The sequence below is a fragment of the Giraffa tippelskirchi genome, chromosome 3 (assembly GCF_054371585.1).
Source record: "Giraffa tippelskirchi isolate mGirTip1 chromosome 3, T2T-mGirTip1v1.2.pri, whole genome shotgun sequence".
Lineage (NCBI taxonomy): Eukaryota > Metazoa > Chordata > Mammalia > Artiodactyla > Giraffidae > Giraffa > Giraffa tippelskirchi.
This window is the reverse complement of record NC_137277.1, coordinates 887033-909776: the sequence shown is the minus strand read 5'-3', so window position 1 is coordinate 909776 and position 22744 is coordinate 887033. Positions and strand designations below refer to the sequence as shown.

Sequence of the window (22744 nt, the reverse complement as noted above, 5' to 3'; positions counted from 1 at the left end):
TGGGGAGCTGAGCTGTTCTCAGAGACGAGGACCGACTGTGCGTGACTCGGACGGGGCACCCCGGCCGTCACCCCTCTGTCTGTATTACTCAGCCAGGACATTTGTATTTATCAGTGAAACCACTTAATTTTTTTTTTTAGTCATAGGGCTGTAATATCTACTCATCCTATCAAAGAGATAAAACGGTTCAGTAGGCAAGCGAGCATTTGTCAGTGTTTGAGGGAGATTTCATTAAGCTGGAATATTCTATTAGAGACCGAACTCCCATTTCCGTGTCTTTTGTTAAGAGGGTATCAGTGTGATGGCAGGAACAGGGGTATTTGGAGGGGCTCTTGCTCCAGCGTTAACTAGATTACAGACTTTCATAAACACATTAAGACGGAATTTAAAACAGCAACAGGAGAAATGACTTGGGGCTCATCTGTGTGTGGGATTAGAGGCTCCCAGGTCTGGGGGGCGCAGTCCCCCAGCTCTGGGGGGCGCGGTCCTGGTTGTCCTCTTAGGTGGCTGCTGTCTGTTAGCAGTGGCTTCCTGGTTTTCACCCGTGGAACAGCGACTGCGCATTAACGAGGGGGTGTGCCCGCGATGCTGCCCCCGCAGGCAGCCCTGGAGACGGGCTGAGGTTGAGCGCTTTCTGGGTGGCAGTCGGAACCTTAGCTGGCTGCTAAGGTGGACTCATCCTGGAAGACGGTTGGGTGTGTGGCTCTTAGCTGTGTTTTAGCCTCGGTCGTTTTGGCTGAGAGACCCTGTTCTGTGCTTCCTGGCCTCCTGCTCTCCCCTTGACTCATTCTCCTGAGTTCAAGCATTGGTGGGACCCCTTTGTGTCTCCCCTCTCCCACCTCTGAAGATGCCCGCCCACGTTTATTCTCCCGCGCGGGGCTGGGGCCATGGTCTGAACTCAGACACTGATTGCTCAGGGTCCATGAGGTTTCAGGCCTCAGCAGCATGTTATTCCCCAAACCTGTGGCTTTACAGGTTTGCGTCTCCCTCACTGCACCTGGCAACGGAGGGGCTCCCGCTCACAGTCTTGTAGGATCTGGGCATCTGGACCCCGCAGCCGCCTCCTTCAGAAGGCGAGACAGCATCACCCAGGGACCTCTGCTTCCGTTGGGGAGGGACGTCGCCCACTGCTCATTGGCCACAGCGAGTCACACGACCCTCCCCAGTGTGGGGGGACCTGGGTGATTCTGACCCGACTGTGTTGTCAGATTTCCTTCACGGGAGCAGAAACTGTTAGAACCTCCCTCCTAGTGGATGCGTCGCTTACAGCCTTTCCTTAATGGAAACTGTCTTAAAGACAATATGAAGGACACACAATCTGTCTTGTTAAGCAGCTTATTTTTAGAGTTTTTTTCTTTTATTTGATCAGTACTTTCCTTTTGAACCCAGTGTAGCAAACCAGTTAGATTTTATTCAGAACATACTAGAACAAGACAACTTTGGCTCCATTTACGAGGGGATGATTGCATGTAACACATCATGCAGTAGATCATCGGGATTCTGGTGACTCCAAAGGGCAGAACCTTTGCTGTGAGGTTGAGGTGGGGGGAGTCTGGGAGACGGACAACATTAGCATCCAACAGTCATCTGGGCTAGATCTCATCCAGTTTCTGTGAGGTCTAAAATGGGTCCCTTTTTAAAATTTATTTTTGTTTCTATTATTTTAAAATTTTAATTTTTGTTTACTTTAAAACTTTATTTTTGAATTTTTACCTCTTTATTTAAAATTTTTAATTTTTTTAAATTAAAAACTTTTTTGTTTTTACCCTGGCATTTTTAAAAAGACCTTTCTGATTTGGGAGTCTGGTCCTTTTAAGGAGACCCAGTTTAGGTAAAATAAAAACTTTCCCTTTCCCTCCTCCAGACCTTCTTACCCAGCACCTCTGTCCCCTGCATGGAATTAGCTCTGCTAGAGAAGCTGGCATGGAGGAAGGTGGTATGGTCACAAATAACTAACGGCCTAATGGAGAATGTAACAGACTGTGACAAATGAAGGGTGTTAGGATGGATTCCCCTAAGTGCTGAGAGTCCTGTATTCCCAGGAGCACCCCATCTGTCCTCCAGGTGGACGGCCAGCCTGTTTTCTGATGAACGCCAGGGATGCGATGCTCCAGGCTGACTGGTGGGACTGGGCAGGGCGCCCACCGTGACACAGCCTGGTCGTCTTCCACGTGATGACGTTCTCAGCCGTTCGGGCACCCTGCCTGTTTCTGAGATGTTGTGGAGAAGGGGCACTGGTTGCTGTTCCCAGCGCCCTGTGGGAGCTTGTGGGTGGGCAGGAAGCAGCCTGGACTCTGGAAGCGGAGGGAGTGATGGGGATCGGGGTCCGGCCAGTGCATCGCCCAGAGGCTGCGTGGCCCCCAGCGGGCGTCTCCTCCACGCCCCCACAGGGCAGGTAGAAGCAGGTGGTCTTTCCTCCTCCTGGAGGCCGACTCCAGAAACTCTGAGGATGATGCTCGTAATTAAAACCTCGACTTGGTGGCTGGGTTCAGATTTTCAACAACCTTGGTGCCCCCTTTGCCCGCAGTGTGGGATGGAGCCAGTTGTGAGGACGGGCCACGGCCCAGCCTGCGCTGTGCTCGGGGTCGTCGTGCCGGCCACTCCTGCCGCCTGGCTGCCCAGCGTCGACCTGTCCTCCTGCTTACCGCCCCTCCGGGCTGCTCTGCTGAGTGTGTCCGTGTTGTGGAAAGTCCCAGCTGGAGCCTCGTGTGGAACCAGAGGTCTGGGCGTCTGTGTTCAGTGTCCTTCTTTTTGAGTTTGACTCCGGATAGGTCTCCTCTTCTGTTCGTGAGAATCTAACTAGATCTTCATTTTCACTTCCCCTCCAGAGTCAAACTCAGGAATCCTGGGACGGAGGGAAACAGATTGGGGGGCAGGGGGCTAAAAGAGTTGGGGGGGGTGACAAGATGTTTGAGGGCTCAGAAAGGATGCAAGATGAGGGCCCGCGGAAAGGAGTGTAAGCAAACCGTCAGCGTCCCCAAAGACCAAGCGCCCTCTCACGTCACATCAAGCCTCAGTCTTGATTTTTGCGCACTTTACAAACTAGGAAACCACCCTGTAAGTGGAGTAGCTAAGAAGCTTGTCCAAACTCAAAGAGCAACCATGTGAACTGAAGGTTTACACCTGAGTGAACAGGTGCTGATGCCTGATCTCTTCCTAAGATGCCGTGGTGTTCTTTGTTAAGGGGAAGTACCAGAAAAATTGGCATTGGCCTTTTGACTTGGAGTATTAAGAGCTTGATTCAGTGGAATTCTGGATGAAATCCTGAATGTGAAGGTTTAGCCCATGATTAATGAGTCTTTTGCTTTTGCATGAACCCAAAAGCCAAATTTTTAACTTCTGTTGCTACACCGTGCCAATACCATAGATACTTGTTTTTTTTTTCACCTCGAAGACTTTTTCCTTAGTCCCAATTGTGACAGGTGGCGTGTTCTTGGAGAGGTAGTCCTAACCGTGTGAATCGCTCTGGCAGGCTGGTCCTTCCTGAGTGAGCCCCTAAGGCACTTGCAGGATGCTCTGGGCACCGCGTTTACCTGGCCGGGTGCCGTGTCTCCTGTCCAGGGCACGTTCTGGACTTGACACCAACCAGGCCTGCCAGGTCTTGGTGTCGGTCTCCAGGAAGCACCGGTTTTCTCTGGTCATTGACCAAACTTGTCACTCTTCGTTTCTGCCTGGCTCCAAACTGAAGACTTCGGTCCAATTTCAGAACTGGCTGTCTTGACTTACTGTACAAAAACACCAGTTTGGCTGCAAACGCCACTCTGGCTGCAAACCACGGTCTGCGCATCGGCCTAAGCACCTGACATAGCCTCCCTGAATTGTCTTCCTCCAGAGGACGGGCAGAGGCCGGCCAGGGAGCGCCGGCCGGGGCTCTGCTGTTCCTGGTGTCGGCTTCCTCACTTCTAGGGTTAGTCTCATGATGTGGTGGTTTAGTCACTAAGTCATGTCTGGCTCTTGAGACCCCATGGACTGGAGCTGGCCTCGCTCCTCTGTCCGTGGGATTTTCCAGGCAGGAATACTGGAGGGGGTTGCCATTTCCTTTTCCAGGGGATCTTCCTCAATGCAGGAACCCAGGCCTCCTGTATTGCTGGCAGATTCTGTACCAGCTGAGCCCCCAGGGAAGCCCAGTCTGGTGATGCATCTGCTCAGTAAGTAAACTCAGTTTGCTGAGGACGTACCAACCCCACTCATCTTAAACTGACGGGTGTGGAGTTGTCCAAAGCAGTCCTCTCGATTTTTGAAATAGACATGAACCAAGATTCTGTAGTTGCTTCTGGACTTGGACAGCCTTCTGAGGAGGTGATAGTGGAAGAAGGGAAAAACATTTTGGGAGACTGGACCATAACCAACAAGGAAGATGTTTTTGTAGTTCTAATTGGCTCTTCCTGGCAGAGGTTTCACACAGCTGTTTCTCAGATCCAGCTATTTACGGGGAGTAGTTGTAGACAGCAGAATTCACCAGGCCATCGTACTGCTGCGTTTGGAAACGGGCTTCCTGCTCACAAGGTGGTTTGTTCAGTCGCTAGGTCCTGTCTGACCCTTTGTGACCCCACGGACTGCAGCACGCCAGGCTCCTCTGTCCTCCACTCTCTCCTGGAGCTTGCTCAAACTCATGTCCATTCAGTCGGTGGTGCCATCCAACCACCTCATCCTCTGTCGCCCCCTTCTCCTCCCACCTTCAATCCTTCCCAGCATCAGGGTCTTTTCCCAGTGAGTCAGTTCTTCACATCAGGTGGCCAGAGTATTGGAGCTTCAGCTTCAGCATCAGTCCTTCCTTCCAGTGAATATCAGGGTTGATTTCCTTTAGGATGGACTGGTTTGATCTCCTTGCTGTCCAGGGGACTCTCAAGAGTCTTCTCCAGCCCCACAGTTTGAAAGCATCAGTTCTTCACAAGATAACAGAAGGAAATGAAGAGGATGGACTTGCAGCCACTGTCCTGGGCCTCTGGTCCGGCCGCGTTTCAGCCTCAGCTTTCTGACTCGGTAACTGTTGCAGCACTGGATGAGGCTCGTCTCTGTCTCTCTGGCCTTCCTTAGACATGTATTGAAGAGTGTGTGCCTGTGTGTTGGAAAGAAAGTAGATAGATTGGGGGTAGATGATCATTTTGGTTCTGATAACTCCTGTGCTAAAAGGGATGGGATAGATACAGAAGTTCAAACAGTTACTGTTACAGTATCAGCTGAGAGAGGGAATGGCCGAGTTCTGGCTGGAGTTTTTGAAGCTGACTTTGCAACACTTGCTTCTGGAGTCCTAATCTTCCGGAGAGTTCCAGACGCCCCGGGCAGACTCTCCCGCGGGCCTGCCTCTCGAGCCTGCCCTGGGGGCCCTGCCGTCTGTTTGCCCTTGTGTTGTTCAGTTGCTCAGTCGTGTCCGACTCTTTCTGACCCCATGGACTGGAGCCCACCAGGCTCCTCTGTCCATGGAGCTTCCCAGGCAAGAATACTGCAGTGGGTTGCCATTTACTTTTCCAGAGGATCTTCCCGACCCAGGGATCAAACCCATGTCTCTGGTGTCTCTTGCTTGACAGGCAGATTCATTACCACTGAGCCATTACCCCAGTATTTAATTCATCTTTTAAAGTTGGGCCTTCTGAAGACAGAGTGGCTGAAAAGGAAAATGGATTCTTTTGTAAAACCCAAATTTCTTCAGTTTCCACTTAGACTAAAATCCCTTTCATTAACTCAAAGATTTTTTTTTTTTTTTCCTCTTTGCAAACCAAGTTGCAGCTAACTTAAATTTAACTTTAGGTTATGCTAAAAACATTTTCTTAAGTGTTTCCCTAGAGTTATTGGAAAACTTTCTGTAAAGGAACTTTGGTTTCTATTCTGTTGGTTCAAAACCCAATATTGTTTAGTCATTACTACTTAAGGGGAGCTTAGAAAGAAACGTAACAGCTGCTTGGAGTCCATTTAAAGAACTGTCAGCTCCAGAATCTTTTTTCGCTTGACACCTTCCTCTTTCCCCTCAAAACCTTTAAATAGAGACTGTTTCCTTTTGCTGCTTTTAAAAAATACCTACACTCTATTCTATTTCTTCTCGTGGTTGAGTGGAGGGTGGTAGCTTGTCTCTGAAGGCCAGCAAAAAGGGCAAAAATGCTTTATGGGAATATCCTGATGTTAGTGTACGTCCTCCAACTCGGAAAGTCCCCCCACAGCAACAAAATCTCCCCCAGATTAAGACTCTATCTTGAAATCTGCCCATTACTCTATGAATGCGGGCTTAGTCAGATTTTCAAATGCCTTTATAAAATTATATAACAGAGGTGAAAGTGAGAGATCTGAATTATAACTTCATTTCATAAGCTAAGCGTGTAAGCCTTAACATTTGATGTCATTTTAATTCTAGGCTTAACCGGAAGGACTCTTTTGGGGTAAAAGTGGTGTGGATTAGTTCTGTGCCAAACATGCATACTTTCCTCTTTTTGTGAATTGCGTTAAACTCTTCAGGAGGAATGGAAAAAGATATTTAAGCCTTACAAACAAGCCTTGCACCACAATATGTTTGTATGAGACAAAAAGCTGTGGACTTTTGCTTAAGATAATCTCAGTGATGGACAATAATGACCAGGGCCTCGGGGGCGTAGGTCCGGGGCGGTGCTTTGGCCTTCAGCAGGAGTTTGGCGTTAGTGGTAAAGAAACCTGCCTGCTAATGCAGGAGATGTAAGAGACTTGGGTTTGATCCCCTGGGTTGGGAAGATCCCCTGGAGGGAGGCATGGCAGCCCACTCCAGTATTCTTGCCTGGAGAATCCCATGAACAGAGGAACCCGGCAGGCTACAGGCCATGGGGTCGCAAAGCGTCGGACAGGCCTGAGAGACTGCGCACAGCACACGGCTGGGGGAGTCGTGGTCTCAGCGGCGGCAGATACAGCTCGTCAGAACGAGGCCCCTGTTTGGTTTAGGTTGTCAGGTTGTGAACGTTCCAGAAGCTCTTGAGGCAGGCAGGTCAGCAGAGACTTTCTGTGTCTGCTACACAAACACCGCTCATCCAGAAGATGAATTTGGACTAAGTATAACCACGGCTTCTGAGCTTCTTTAGGATGGGAGAAACATTAGAGCATAAGCAGGAGGGTATTTAGAACGTTCCATGGAGGGCGAAGCAAAAGCGTCACCGTCGGGTGCTCCTGTCCGCTCCGAGCAGGCAGAGCCCGTCGGAACCCGGGTCCCCAGAAGCCCTGCACTTGGGTGTCACTTGTCTCCATCACTGGGAAAGCCGCTGTGGGCGGGGAGGCCAGAGGCCAGAATTCTGCTCCAGTTACTTGGCGGTTAAGGTGTGGGCGCCGGTCATGGTCCCGAGGCCCAGGAGGAGCGTGACGACAGTTCCCGTCACAGGGGCAGCACCCAGGGTCAGGAAGTCCACGGCCGGCTCTGTGGGCGTCGGGAGGGCCGGGCGTCAGCCTGCAAGAAGAGGGGCTGAGGGGTTATTGATTTGAATGAGCCTTTGCATGGGTCTCTGCAATTCTTGCCTTTTTTTGTTTTTGAAAAGACAAAAACTGCAAACCTCACAACACCTACTGCATCTCTCCTGCTTGTCGGTGGTCCCGGGTCCTCTGTCCAGAGGCTTGCCAGCTTCCTGCTCCTGGAGGCAGAAGTGTGGGCCCGTGGCAGGCCTCTTGGTTTCTTCGTGTTAACAGCTGGGCTTGCTGGCAGCAGACAGTAAATATTAAGTAGACTCTTCAGATTCAGTTTCAGTCTGTCGGATCCATCACATTTTTTTCTGGGTTTAATGTCAAAGGTGCAAGTTCTGATGGTAGTTGGCAGTTTCTAAGAACTTGACATGTGTTTCGTATGAATCGCCCTTTCAGAGGTGCAGAGGGGAGCGAGGCGTGGTTTGAAATGTGTGCTCTGTGGTTCTTGCAGCGTGGCGGGGACACGTCTTACAGTGTGAGCGCTCAATTCTGACTCTCCTGGGAAGTTCTGCTGAAGGATATAAATTTAAACAAGTTAAAGTTTTGGATTTTTGAAGAGTACTCAGCAGGAAGGAGCTGTTCTGGTGAGATGAGTTAATGGTAATGAAACACAAATAATTAACTAGATGCTTGATTGTGCCAGTGTGATCCTAGCATAACATGATAACGGCTTGGAATTTGAAATTGAACTTGACCTGGTTATCTTCTGAGTATTTATGTAAATGAACGGCTTTTTGCATTTTGCCCTGAACATTCATATAGCTTTAAAAAGCAACCTTACATGTCACTACGATTTATTAAGAAAGTGTCTCAGACAGGAAGGTGGCTTGTAAACCTGTGACAGATAGTCTAGTGAATGACTACAATTCTTGAACAAGGAATTCATGATTTCAGGTTGTCTTATGTGGGCCACAGATACAACAGAAGTGGCTTAATAGGCTGTAAGCTGTTGTCATGGTTTTGCAGTTATAGATTTCAGCATTGGACAGATATTTTCTGGACCACCTATTATACGTGGTGTCCTGTGGGTGTAGCACTGACAAAATCAGATGTGGCCCTACTTGTAAAGAAGTTCTGAAATCCATCCAGTTAAAAGCTGAATAAAAACAAATTGAAAAAAAAGCCAGATTCAGAGCTGGAGGTACTAGGGGAGGAGGGTGAGCGTGTGAACCCATTTACGTGTTGGTAGAACTGGTGACAGATGATTAAGAGAATTATGAGAACAGGACGGGATGTGAAAGTTATAAACCAAGATACTATCTTCCTGATGGCTCAGTGGGTGAAGAACCCGCCTGCAGTGCCCGAGACCCAGGAGATGCAGGTTTGATCCCTGGGTTGGGAAGATCCCTTGGAGGAAGCAGTGGGAGCTCCAGTTTTCTTGCTGGAAAACCCCGTGGACAGAGGAGCCTGGCGGGCTACGGTCCAAAGGGTCGCAGGGAGTCGGACACGACTGAGCACACAGGCACGGCGTGCACACACGTGATGCGGACGAGGGTCTGAGGGCGCAGATAAAATGGGGAGGCAGTAGCGTGCTGCTGCTCACGCTCTCTCAAGGTGCAGTGCGCCGGTTCCGCCCCAAACTGAAGCGCTGCTTACAAAGACTTCAGTTTCTCCACAGACTTCGCCGTCTCAGCCATAGACTTTTGTTTTGCTGTAGGCAAGCAAATTTAACTTCGGTAAGAATGACTTCACATGTTGAACATCGTTTTCCTAAAATTATTTCTGTTTGTCTATGTCTCCATTCATCCATCCATCCGTGTACAAAGATACCAAGAATGATCTTTGCCTAGTGTTAATGACAAATCAACTCAAACACCAACACATATATTTTTGCATTTGTCCTTCTCTGCACTGCATACCTTCTTAAATATTTTTTTAATGCCAGAATTTTAAAAGTAGTTTGGATGTTAGGACTATGCATTTTTTTTTACATTTTAATTTCTAAATTAAATAGTTTTAATTTAAATTTCTAAAATCGGGGTGACTGGGGAGAGGTAACGTCTGACGTACTGGGCATTGGATGCATGTTACGCTCTCCACACAGACTTCAGTTTCCCAAGTAACTGAAAAATACGTGGGGCTGTCGATGCTGAGTCTTCATCCATCTCTCCCTGCCATGATTTACGTTTCTTCCACGTGACTTTGTTTTTCTCACAGCCATTCTGGGGCCATACAACTCTTTGTTATCAATCAGAGAGACATAGCTTCATTTCAATGAAGAAGTTTGCTTTTTTTTTTCATGGAAAGCTATTGAAGAGATGTGTGTGGGGATGGGGCAGATGGTGTGAAGGCTGTTTTCAGTTTACCCGGCCCGCAGGGTGGAGATCAGACTGTGGGGAGACCGGTCACCACGCTGCTGAGGCCGTCCTGCCGAACGGTGGTGGCCACCAGGACAGGGGAGGAGGCGGCGGGGGCGGGAGTGAGAGCCCGGCTTCAGAGAGGGACGGACTCAGGGAGGGTAGACGGGCGGAGCGAGGAGGCAGCGTCCACGGTCGGCTGGGTGCCCAGCTGGCTCCTAGGAGGCTGGCTTGCCCTTCCCGGAGACAAGGCGTGGTGGGAAATGAGCCAGGCTCTCGTCTGGTTCCTGACGCTGGACCAAGTGGCCTTGGCCTTCAGTTCAGATCAATAACCTCAGAATGTCTGAGGCATTGTCTTCGGCTTGGCCTGTGAATGCGTCTTGGGGGGTCTGTCCCTCGCTAAGTTAAAGATTGTCAGCATCTTCTGAGAAGAGATTCCCTCTGTGACTTAGACCCAGGGGAGGGCCATGACTCACACAGGTTAGGAACCACTAAGTATCTTTCATCACTGAGGCCACGCAGTAGATGCTTGTTGCAGTCTTATAAAGCACAAGGACATGAAGGAGTGGAAATTTCCTGCTCAGCTTTATAGTAGGGAGTTTGAACTTCTCCTAAAAGCCACTTTCTCAGGATGTCTTCACTGACTTGTGTCTACAAACTGCTTTAGCACACTGCTTTGCCTTTTCAGTGCTCACACCTGGTAATCATTAGCATAGCCCTGTGCTAGGTGACTTATGTAACTATGCTGTGAGATTGGAACTCGCTTTCCCATTTTACAGATGGGAAGCTGAAGCTTAGAAAAGGCGGATTATTAGTAGGTGGAGAATGAGCGTCAGGGAGCGTCTGCAGCCTGAGCCGACCTCTTCTCTGGAATGCCCCTGCACAAACTCATCATAAGGCTCCCCCTCTTATTGTTCTAGTTTGTGTCCTGTCTTTTCTGTAGATAGGACGCCTTTCATCCTCCACAGCAGGACTTCGTTAGGAAAGCTCATACCTCATCTTGTTTTGGAGACGGTGGAATACTCAGATTCACAGAAGCATCATTCCCAAGTCAGACTTGCTCTGTGTGACAGTCCTGGCCTCCCACACCAGCTTTTCTAGCCAGCTCTCAGTTTGTGGTGGCGATGTTGTTTTGTTTTGTTTTTTTAGGTTGTGATTGAATTAAACCTTGTTAGGATGTTGACTTTTTGAAGTGGTCACTTATGTTCAGCCGGTGTGACTAATGGACAGTTATCTTTCAGCTTCCTCTGGACTCTTGCTTTAATGACTTTGAGAGTAGCGTTTGTTTATGTACCATCACTTGCCTGATCAGCTTTACAAGGAAACCCACACTGCCTCTGGGCCTCGGATCATCTGCCAGTAGGGGCACCTCTGCCTCCCTCCCAGAAGGGGTCTCTGGGTCCCCTTCCTGATGCTATCAGCTGGCTTCCTGCAGTGCCTGATCAGGGACTGCTCCTTTATCACCGGAGAGAGGAGGCAGTGTCGGAGGGGGTCTGAGCACACCAGAGTCCTTCTGGTAGTCAATACATCTCCTCCTCTTATGAAATTTTATTTTTATCATGAAATTATAGACAGAAAAATGAATGTAACAATAGCCTTCAGATGTAGGATGAAATATCTCAACTCCAAAAAAAAAAAAAAAGGGAAATGAACAAAAATCAAATGTTTGAAAAGAATTCATAGCCCTCCTAAAAATGCAGTTAAGTACATCAGTGTTGTGATGTCGAGAGGGCCAAGGATGGGGCTTGGCATTGATCAGATGGTTAATTTTATTGAATGAATGTTCAGGGAGGCAGGCGGATGAATGCCACTGAGTGTAAGCTGCATTTCTAGCATCATCTAGAAGGGACTTGATCCCTGCATTGTAAGTAGACACCTAATGACAAGTCGTAGGATTGGTTTCAGTACCAGAATGACAGACCCTGAGAGAAGAGCAAAGTATATATTGAAAAGCCAAGCTTTCAAGATCGTGTTATGTCTTATGATACCAGAAGCCCATTTTAATTTGGAAATATTAAATAAGACCTGACATTTTGAATTTTATATAAATTGTATCACGGTCATAGTTCTTAAACTCTTAGGTCTCAGGACTCCTTTACACTAAATTATTGGAAATTCCAAAGGGCTTTTGTTTATCTGGATTTTATCTACCAATATTCACCTTATTACAGATTAAAAATGGGAATTTTTTTAATTTATAAGAAAATAGCAATGATAAACCCTTCACATGTGAACATGAGTTACATAATTTTGTGATAAAGAAGTATATTTTTCAAAACAAAATTGAGTGTTACATACTAGAAATTTAACATCTGGTTAATGAAACACGCTTGGACTCTCAGCTCCTTTTGCTTTCAGTCTGTTGATGCCTTTGAAGTATGTGTTGAACATATAATAGTAAAAAGGGGGAGCATCCACCTTCTCAGGTAATTGGAGAGATTCTTCGTTGATAGCAGGCAGGTGAGTCTCTCAGGTGGCTTGCAGTATAGACTGTGAAGCTGTATCTGTGTCCACCGTCTCGGGTATTGAGCAGGTCTCCTAAGTGCTTGTGATCTTCTTTAGTTTGGCAAACACGAAGTTTATTTAGTCCTGTGGGCCTTTTAAGTGTTGACACATCAATATAAAACATCAAAAAATTACAGTTAATACCACCGTCCGTCTCATCAAAAACCTTTTAGGTCTTAGGAAGCTGTCAAGCTCAAGGCAGATAGAAGTCTTTGAAAATTCTATTTTTCACTTGAAAGCTTGACTTTTATCACTGGCGATAATACCGTCAGTTATTTTCCACGAAGCGAGAGCTCACTTCATTTTCATGAGAGTATCTGCCCGATCTCCAAGTCTGAATACCCACAGTTTGGTAGCTCTTTCAAGTAAGAACAGTGCTCCATAGAAAGAGTGGACTGTGACAACCGTCACCCGTGCAGAGTGGCCAAAGCGCTTTAATACAAGTAGAAAGTGAACATGGGACTTCAGATGCATCATCAAGGCTTCTTAAATATGAACCTGGCTTTAGAGAGGCTCAGCTTCCCTGGTGGCCCAGATGGTAAAGAATCTGCCTGCCAATGCAGGAGATACAAGTCTGATCCCTGGGCCGGGAGGATCCCCGGAGAAGGAAATGGCAACCTGCTCCAGTGCGCTCGCCTGGAGAATCCCACGGACAGAGGAGCCTGGCGGGCTACAGTCCGTGGTGGAGAAAAGACCTGGGAGCTGGTGGCGGGATGAGCGTCTTGCCTGTCCGCCTAGTGATTCTGCTAAGGCACCGGCTGTCTTGTTACCACAAATGCTTTCTCACCATCAGGGCTGATGTCAATACAGGGAAGAAAGAGAATGTGATTTTCCTCTCATCAGGCAGAGTTTTGTTCACGTGGACCCTTGGAGGTCAGTGAGCCACACGTTAAGGGTTCGGAGGAGCCACAGTAAGATTCCCACGTCACAGACACTGTAGCAGTGGTCTAGGACACCCACCACTGAGGCTTCCTGTTTCTCTTAGAAATGCACGCAGGCCCAGAACATCACCACCGTTCTGTTCCTGGAGTCTTAACGGTGATCTGCATACTTGGCCTGTAGCAGCAGACGGCTGATAGCTCTCTGGGGGCAGGTCGGACAGTGGAGGGCTGGGCAGCCTGACGGTGGGATAATCCCACGAGTGAATCATCCACGTGTGTGTAACCAGATTGTAAAGTGGATCTCCCTTTAGTCAGCGGCTTAGTTGAAAAGCAGAACGACACAGTTAAAAATTACAGATCTCTAAAATAGACACTTTGTGCACAATTCTAAGGTAGCATTTAGCTGAGGGTGTATCTGGGGCTGCCTTGAGGATTTTCATAAAGCCTTTGTCTTTGGAATGTGACGTTGTTGTTAAAGGTGTCAGTAATTTCTCTTCGGAAGTGTTCACGGTGCACCAGACCCTGAAAAGGCGTGAAGAGCTAAGGTTGCCCCTCTCAGGAGGGTCCGGCCAGCGAACAGTTCCCCTCTTCCTGTGTGCGATTCCAGAGCCCCGTAAACTGCTCATGGACGGTCACCTAATCAGCTGTGAAGATACCTGTGGCAGTGTGTGTGCAGCAGATGTTGAATGCTGCCTCCCGTTTAAAGTTTGATGATGGTTTTCTCTCAAGTCCTTTATTTTTGTATTTTTATTGGAGTATGCCTGCCTTATGGGGGTCATTTCTGCTGTATAGCACAGGTACCTGTTGGTGCTCAGTCACTCAGCCGTATGCGACTCTTTGTGACCGCATGGACTGCAGCATGCCAGGCCTCCCTGTCCTTCACCATGTCCCAGACTTTGCCGCCAAGTTCATGTCCGTTGAGTCGATGATGCCATCCAACCATCCCATCCTCTATTGCCCCCTTTTCCTCCTGCCCTCAATCTTTCCCAGCATCAGGGACTTTAATAATGAGTCAGCTGTTCGCATCAGGTGACCAAAATACTGGGACTTCAGCTTCAGCATCAGTCCTTCCAATGAATATTCAGGGTCGATTTCCTTTAGGATTGACTGGTGTGATCTCCTTGCTGTCCAGGGGACTCTCAGGGGTCTTCTCCAGCACCGCAGTTTGAAGGCATCGATTCTTTGGTGCTCTGCCACCTTTACAGTCCAGCTCTCATAACTGTACGTGACCATTGGGAAGACCCTGGCCTTGACTGTGCGAATCAGCTCTGTGTACACACACCCCTCTGTTTGAATTTCCTTCCCACCAGGTCACCACGGAGCCCTGAGTGGAGCCCGTGTGCTATGCACAGGTTCTCATTAGTTACCTGTTTTATATATAGTGTCAGTAGTGTGCGTGTGTCAATCCCAATACTTTAAAAAGGACATGAGTCAGCACGCCGCGGGCGCTGGGTCTCCGCTGCTCCCCGTGGGTGGTGGGCGCTCTGCACCAGGCAGGCTGGCCAGGGCTCGCGTCCCCCGGGAGCCTGCATGGTGAGCAGGCCGGGGGGTTCTGGCTGCAGCCCTCGTCCCCTCCCCTGCTCTGCTGGCCTGCTGGGCGGGGGATGAGTCACCCTCTGCTCCCCGGTGAGCAGTGGAGTGTCTGCCCGTGTGGTGGCCGCCGCCGGGGGTGGGGGGTTTCCCGGGCCTCTTGCCGTCCAGCTCAAGTGTTCTCGCACCTTCCGCAGGCTGTGACCAAGCCTGGGCCCTGGACTCGCTCTCCGCGGAGGAGCGCGCCTGGCCCCGCTCCCAAAGCCTGCCAGCCCTCCTCACCCACGGCTCTGATTGGTATTGGGTGTCCGTCCCTCTGGCCGCCCGCAGCCCTTATTTTTAGGGCTGTGGTTAATGTCTCCCCTGTGTGAAACGTGAAAGGTGAGCTGCGGCCGCTGGAACCGGAGACGTGGGGTTTTTAGGCCACTCTCCTCCCCGTCACGTGGCCCCGTGGGTCTCTTGGGTTACAGAGGTTACAGAAAAAGTCCCCCCGGGGGCCGGGAGGGGAGGAGCATCCCCGGCGCTGGAGCCGTTCCCGTAACTAAAGCCGGGGCGCCCCGCTTACAGCTCCGCCAGGGCCCCCTCTCTGCCCGGGAACCGGCTCCCGTGTTGAGGTGGTCCTGGGGGGACGTGCACGCCCAGGAGGCGACGTGCCTGTCTGGCCGCGGGTTGGGCTCGGGAGAGGCTGGTGTGCCCCGGGTGGTCTGGCCCGGGCACTGCGACGGGCAGTGGGGCTCCTTCTCAGGTGGGTGTCAGTGGACCTTTAAGAGACAAGGGAGGGTGGTTACAGGGCAGACGGTTTCTCCCCCTTCTTCCTGAAATAAATAAAATGAACCGCGGTGACAGTGGTTAGAACTGTTTTCCCCCTTCGGGAGGCCGAGCAGCTGTGTTGGGGCTGGGGGTCCCTGTGGTTGGTTGGTGAGCACCAAGGTTCTGTGTCCTGGGGGCTGGGGTCCCTGTGGTTGGTTGGTGAGCACCAAGGTTCTGTGTCCTGGGGGCTGGGGGTCCCTGTGGTTGGTTGGTGAGCACCAAGGTTCTGTGTCCTGGGGGCTGGGGGCCCCTGCGGTTGGTGAGCACCAAGGTTCTGTGTCCTGGGCCCTCTTCCCCAGCCTGTGGAGCTGACAGCTCGTCCTCTGCAGTCCTTCAGGAGACCCCCCTTCCCCTCCTGTCTCAGAGTATACCGCAGCCCCCTGTAGTTGTAGTAACATTTCTCTCTTACTAAAGTGTGAATGTTTGATGGCAGGAGCCCAGTGGGAGGTGTCTGCTCTGATGGCCCCTGTGCTCCCTACACGTGCACGGAGCCCAGGTGCCTGTCGTCTGCGGAGCGGGCGGCTCAGCACCATCCTGGCCCCCGCGTGCTGGGGGTGCGGCCAGCTCACAGGGTGCCTGGAGGCCGAGTGGTTCTAAACTCCTGCCTGAGCTGGGACGAGCTTTCTCCCAGCTGTATCTGACCTGTGCTCTGTGCTTTAAACCCCTGTTGCTGCTAAGTCGCTTCAGTCGTGTCCGACTCTGTGCGACCCCATAGACGACAGCCCATCAGGCTCCCCCGTCCCTGGCATTCTCCAGGCAAGAACACTGGAGTGGGTTGCCATTTCCTTCTTCAATGCATGCAAGTGAAAAGTGAAAGTGAAGTCGCTCAGTCGTGTGCGACTCTTAGCGACCCCATGGACTGCAGCCTATCAGGCTCCTCCATCCATGGGATTTTCCAGGCAAGAGTGCTGGAGTGGGGTGCCATGAGACTCTTCCTAAACTTGAAGATTTGAAAGTAAAGCCGTTCACTCAAGGCTTTTAGTTTAGTTTTGTTTTTTAATTTATTCTTAATTGCTTTACAATGGTGTGTTGGTTTCTGCCATACATCAGCATGAATCAGTCATAGGTATAGCCGTGTCCCCTCCTCCTGGAAGCTCCTTGTCACCTCCTGCACCGTCCCACCCCCGGGTCATCACAGAGCACAGAGCTGGGCTCCGTGTCACGCAGCAGCTGCCCACCAGCTCCTGTCTCTCACCCGGTGGTGTGTAGGCATCAGTGCCGCACTCGCAACTCACCCCACCCTCCCCTTTCCCCGCTCTGCCCCCACGTCTGTTCTCTATGTCTGCGTCTCTATTCCTGCTCTGAAAATAGGTTCATCAGCACCATTTCTCTGGATTCCATATATATGTATTAGAGCTTTTAGTTTTTTAACAGGTCATCACTTAGGGCCTGCACAGTGACTCAGTACTAATCTAAGCTTCCTCCTGTGCATGGGACCGCGTTTGAGAAAGGGCTTTGGGGAACTACAAAATTGTTTTGAAACTGGAAACGAATATATTCTAGTACACGTTGCTGAAAAGTCTCCTTAGCTCTTCTCCTGGGGCTATAAATCATCAGATGCTGGCTTTTAAATGATTTAAGCATATGACTGTCATATTAGTTACAAAAAGCAAATGCCTGCTCAAACCAGGTGGAAGTCATCCTGGTGGACTGTCTATATAAGAACGCACAGGGCACTTTGGGGCGGGGGCTGCAAGGGGGTGAGCCGGATCTGGCTGTGCAGGGGCTCACACGCCAGGCCCTCCCCTCCCTGAACTGGCTCATTCTTCTCTGCGTAGCAGTCAGGCTTTCGGCGCTCCCCTGCTCACAGGTTCTAGAGCACCCCGTCAGGTCCTGAGTGCGCCAACACCCGCGTTCAAGCGCTAGCAGGCAGGTCCCGGCTTACGTTCCCAGCAGAGAGAGTTTGGTTGGTTGGTCCAGCCTGGTCTCTGCCCACCGTGATCCAGTGAATTCGCGCACAGGGAAGGAGTCTGGGAGCAAACAGCTCAGGGGCTGCCCTGAGATCCCAGGGTCTGGGAGTCGCCTCTGGATCCTGGGAAAGTCTGCCAGGCAAGGCTGCACAGCTCAGAGCCCCCCGGGCTGGTCCCACCTCAGCTCTGTCTCCTCCTCGCTCTCCTCTCCCTCTGTGGGGCGGGGCGGGGAGCTCCTGGTGTTCTCCCGGGGCCTGGAGGACCGTCCTTGAGTGCGAGATGGGATTTCCTGGAGCAAGGGTGGGGGTCCTGCAGACAGCCCAGACGGTCTCTGTCACAGGCTTGCTGAAACTGTAATTTGGTCCAAGTCGTGGAACGCCCATGGCCAGCTCTAGAGCAAATGACAGGAGAGGAGTGTCAGGAGAAGAAACAACATCTGGGGCTTGGGGTGTTTTTGAGTTTGCGGGGGTTTGGGGAGGAGGCGGGTGGTGGAGGGATGAGGGATGAGGGATGCTCTTCTTTCAGAGGGCATAGTTTTTTCCAGCCATTTCGTATTTCAGAAATATTTCTTCGATAGGACCCTTTGGTAATCTGGTCTTAATGCCAGGTTGAAGTCTGGCAGATTGTTGTTGGTTGTTGACCAGCTTTACCCAGTTGCATCAAGGATAGTTTCAATTTCATGCTGTGCCCTCCAGAGACCTGTTTAACAGGTGGGTACCTGCGACGGCATTAAACTGATCAAGTCCCTAGTTAAAGGGTCATGTCCCGGATCTAACATTTGAAATCCTCTCCATTAAGGATAGCACACGCAGATCTTCACGTTTTGCTGAAGCTTAACCATTTTTGATGACTCACTCTGACCCTAATCTCTATTTTAATTTTTATAATTGCTCTCGGCAACCACCTCTCTGGGCTGTCTGCTGAATGTTACGACCGGCGTCCCTTTCTTTCAGGACAGACAGAATCGGGTCATTTGATTCAGAAAGGGAGTTTGTTTTCCCTCTGACTTCTATTATGAAAGCACTGAGGAATTCCCCAGTAGAAACATTGTGGAAAATATTTGGAAATGAAGGAATTGAAGTGGTGTCAGGTTCCTGTGGCTCTGGGATTTTGTGACCCTGGTTGACTATTTCCAGAATCTCAAAACGAATGCTGGGCTCTCACTCCAGGCCTTTGCTCCACAATTGCCGGGAGCTGTTCTGTCCACAAGACGGGGCCTGTCACTGTCCTGAGTGAGAAAGTCCAGCACAGACAGGCTCCTTCTTACGTTGTCAGTATCACCATCAAACTCTACATTAGTCGATCTTGAAAATTTCTGTTTTGGGCAAATTTCTTTAAAATTTGTTGTGCAGAAGGAGCTTGTGGCTGGCATGGCAGACATGATCGTGGCCTCTTTCATATCATATTACTTAATATACAGCTCTGGACTCCAGGGATCTTTTGCAGAATCAAAGAGTCCACAGTCATCTGTAAGATAACTGCCAACCCAGCGCATCAGAATCCAAGTCTGAGAGACTCAGTTTGTCCTTTCAGGTCCTTAACAGGTGGAACGATAAGTCACATTATTTCTGTCCCCTGCATGCACGCTCTGAGTCTAGTGCCTAAGATGGCAGTTGCTTAATAAGTACTGTTGAATAAAAAAAAAGAAGAAAATGAATAGATGCATGGTGACTATTCTGAAAATCTTGGAAGATAAAATTGTGTTTCGAGCCAGCCAAAATCTGACCTGTCACTGTTTTGAAGATGGAGGATTAGAACTGCTCATGTTAATTGTAATCTAACGTCCCGGTTTCTTACTCTGCAGGACGCTTAGCCACAGAAGGCTGGCCTGTATCTTTTCCCTGCTCTTTTGGCCCAGGACCGCCTACTTGCCTAATCAGTTTAAGCGCTTCCCTCTTAGGCCACTAATCCTATTTCTCCAGCTGAGCAGCGGCAGAGTGATAGCAACGTGTCCCATAGCTATTAAGAGATGATACTGCCTTGCACATAAAGTACTTTTTTTTTTTACTCTGCAAAAGGATGATTAAGCAGAAATTTAATTTTCATTTGTGCCTTGGCCTTTTTGTGATGTTTCCTTATCTTCTGGTGTGGTCAGGGGAGAAGCATTGTTCTTGTTGCTGATGATGTGATTTTCAGCATCCTAACAGGATGCTTTTTCTCCTCCATGCTTGCGCTTCACCAGCCCCTCATGAATTCCGGTTGCCAGAGAGAGAAGACAGCATGAATTGAAGCTGTCTTTGGCTTGTAGTCTTTTTGGAAAGATTAATTGGAAATAAGCGCATTTTATGGTATTTGCTAACAATAGTCTCCAAATTCCTACAGGTCAGATTTTCTCACTGAATGTCCCCCCACCCCCACCCCCAGTTTATATATGCAGAGAAGGCTTCATTAAAACTGAGACCATTCTAATTCAGTTACAAGCAGGCAGTCAACCCCTGCTGAATGTGCTGATGAAAATCAAGATAAGTGCCAATGAGAGGGAGGTGGTGAGATGCCTCTTGCTGCTTGTAGTTTTAACCAGTACATACTTAGGATTTTTCGAATTAAGTATTGCAACTGCTTACCCAGTGGTGATGGGGTTCCTTGAGGTATGACTACTTTTGCTTCTGGGTCTTGAATTCGTACCACTACATTTCTGTCTGTGGGATGCGTAGGTGTTATGCTCATTCTCTGAGCTTTTGTGTGTCTAGAATATTTGTCATCACCATAATCATGGCTGTCTTCATCATGTTGAGTCATTCTGTCCTCTGATCGAGCTTCTGAGATTCATTCCTTAAGAAGTTATCTTAAATATGGAAGACTTTCGCACAAGACTTTTTCCTTCCTGGAGAAGGAAATGGCAACCCACTCCAGTATCTTGCCTAGGAAATCCCATGGATGGAGGAGCCTGGTGCAGGCTACTGTTCATGGGGTTGCTAGAGTCGGACACGACTGAGTGACTTTTTTCTTTTTTTGCACAATAAGTTTGCCCATTGCTGATTTACTTAAAATAGCAAGGAATTGGATGCATCCTTTATGTTCAGCTTTAAGGGAAATGATTTAGTGATAATCAGTACTAAACAGTCCATCCTAAAGGAAATAACCCTGAATATTCACTGGAAGGACTGAAGCTGAAGCTCCAATACTTGGGCCACCTGATGCAAAGAACCGACTCATTGGAGAAGACTCTGATGCTGGGAAAGATTGAGGGCAGGAGGAGAAGGGAACGACAGAGGATGAGATGGTTGGATGGCATCACTGACTCAATGGAGATGAGTTTGAGCAAACTCCAGCAGATAGTGAAGGACTGGGAAGCCTGGTGTGCTGCAGTCCATGAGGTTGCAAAGAGTTGGACACTACTTAGCGACTGAACAGCAACAACAGTACCAGACATTCCAGTAGACTAAATTTTCTTAAAAATTCCTGTTTAGGATGAATAGGAAAAAGTGCTCATGGAGATAGACCCTGCTACTTGTAACAAATTATATTCACAGTATGGTTAGTGACTGAACAAAAATCTCCAGGTAAAACCTGAGTGGTTGTGAAAGATGGTAACGATAACCCTATATGCGAGACAGAATAAGAGACACAGATGCATAGAACAATTTTATGGACTCTGAGGGAGAAGGTGAGGGTGGGACGTTCTGGGAGAATAGCATTGAAACATGTATATTATCATATGTGAAACAGAACACCATTCCATGTTCGATGCATGAGACAAGGGCTCAGGGCCGGGGCAATGGGATGACCCAGAGGGATGGGATGGGGAGGGAGGTGGGTGGGGGGTCCAAGAAGGGGAACACGTGTGGACCCATGGCTGATTCATGTCAATGTATGGCAAAAACTATTACAATATTGTAAAGTAATTAGCCCCCAACTAAAATAAATAAAAAAAAAAAAAAAAAAAAAAAACAGAAAAAAAAAAAAACACCTGAATGGTGATGGTGGTAACTGATCAGATGATAGTTAACTGATTTTTTGCATTTTTCGTTTTTTTGAAAGGAATCACATTGTATAAAGAAACAGCATGTAGTTACTTTAAACTGAACAAGACATAGCTAGAAATGAATGCTTTGGTAATAAAAGTAACTCTTCAAATGCATCCTCTTGGGTGTAGAAGTCTCTTCTCTACATTTGGGGGCAGGGCTGCCAGGAGGTGTAAGAGGTCCCAGTTAACAGCCCACTGGTGCCCCAGTTCCTGAGTGAGGGGGTTGGTGGCCACAGAGGGAGGCCCCCCTGGTGGGTGGGAACGCACCTAAGGCGTCTGCGTTCCTGGTCTTGGACCAGCTCAGTTGTATTTAGTTTGATTCTGTTACCATTATACTTAATGCTGTGAGCTGTGGATGCAGGCAGGCTCGGTCAGAACAGCAGTCTGTCCTGATGGTAGAGACAGCAGAGGCAAAACAAATCCCAATAAGCAATAAGAAAGCCTTAGCTTTAGAATGCAGCGTGGTCTTTCTAGAACATGTATATCCCTAATTCTTTCTGATAACGGAAGGCGGGATGGCTGTGGGACTTTGGGACCAGAAGCAGGCTGAATGCCGGTCCTGCTTGCCCGTCCTCTCATCTGTACCATGGAGACGATGTGACCCGCCTTGTAGGTCCTGCGCGTGTTGAGTGAGAGGGACTCCCAGCTGTCCGTGCAGCGCGCTCACCGCGTGTGCTCGGTGGCTGACGGTCGGGACCTGACGAGCGGTCGTGTTAAAGGCCCGGAGAATGCTGTGTCACGGGGAAGCGGCTGTTACACTGGCTTAGAGTAGAAGCCTGGTCCAGGTTCTGCATGGTTCCTTGGAAGCACAAATGAACAGCAGCATAATTGCAAATAAATTCCTTGGAGGGGAGACAGTTTTTTTCTCTCATGAACTTGGGAGCAGAGAGAATGGTAACTAAAGCCTGGTGTGTAATGGTGTCACTTTACTATGACAGTGAGAACCTACTGGTCTTGTTTTGCTCTCCACTTCATATTCTATAATTGTATAATCCAATCTCTTGAGTGTTTTGAAGGGAAGAAATTTGGTAAAAACGTACTTGTTTGTGTCAGTGGCGTTCTTTATTTAAGGACTGAACTTTAATATGTGGGCTTCCCAGGTGGCACTAGTGGTAAACAATCTGCCTGCCAATGCAGGAAACTAACAGATGTGGGTTCGATCCCTCGGTTGGGAAGATCTCCTGGAGGAGGGCAGGGCGACCCACACCAGGATTCTCGCCTGGAGAATCCCAAGGACAGAGGACCCTGCTGGACTACAGTCCGTGGGGTCGCACAGGGTCGGACGTGACTGAAGCGGCTGAGTACACGTGAACTTAAACGTTGCTCCTCGGGAGGCAGAGGGGCCTCAGCAGGGATTGGAGGAGCCGTGCCAGGGGATGCTTTATGTCAGTGGCTGCAGAACGTGTCAGCTCCTCGGGCTGGGCACCTCTGCCTTCG

At 49.3% G+C, this 22744-nt stretch overlaps 1 protein-coding gene and 1 long non-coding RNA gene across 4 annotated transcripts in view; both read left to right on the top strand.

The window, feature by feature from the left end:
- Positions 1-22744, top strand: part of PRKCA (protein kinase C alpha) — a 289903-nt gene that overhangs the window by 23605 nt on the left and 243554 nt on the right. The gene's annotated exons all lie outside the window — the stretch shown is intronic.
- On the top strand, positions 3940-11346 carry LOC145542273 (uncharacterized). Its single transcript, XR_014079736.1, has 3 exons — positions 3940-5332; positions 5983-6673; positions 8729-11346. It is a non-coding gene; the product is annotated as an uncharacterized LOC145542273 (long non-coding RNA).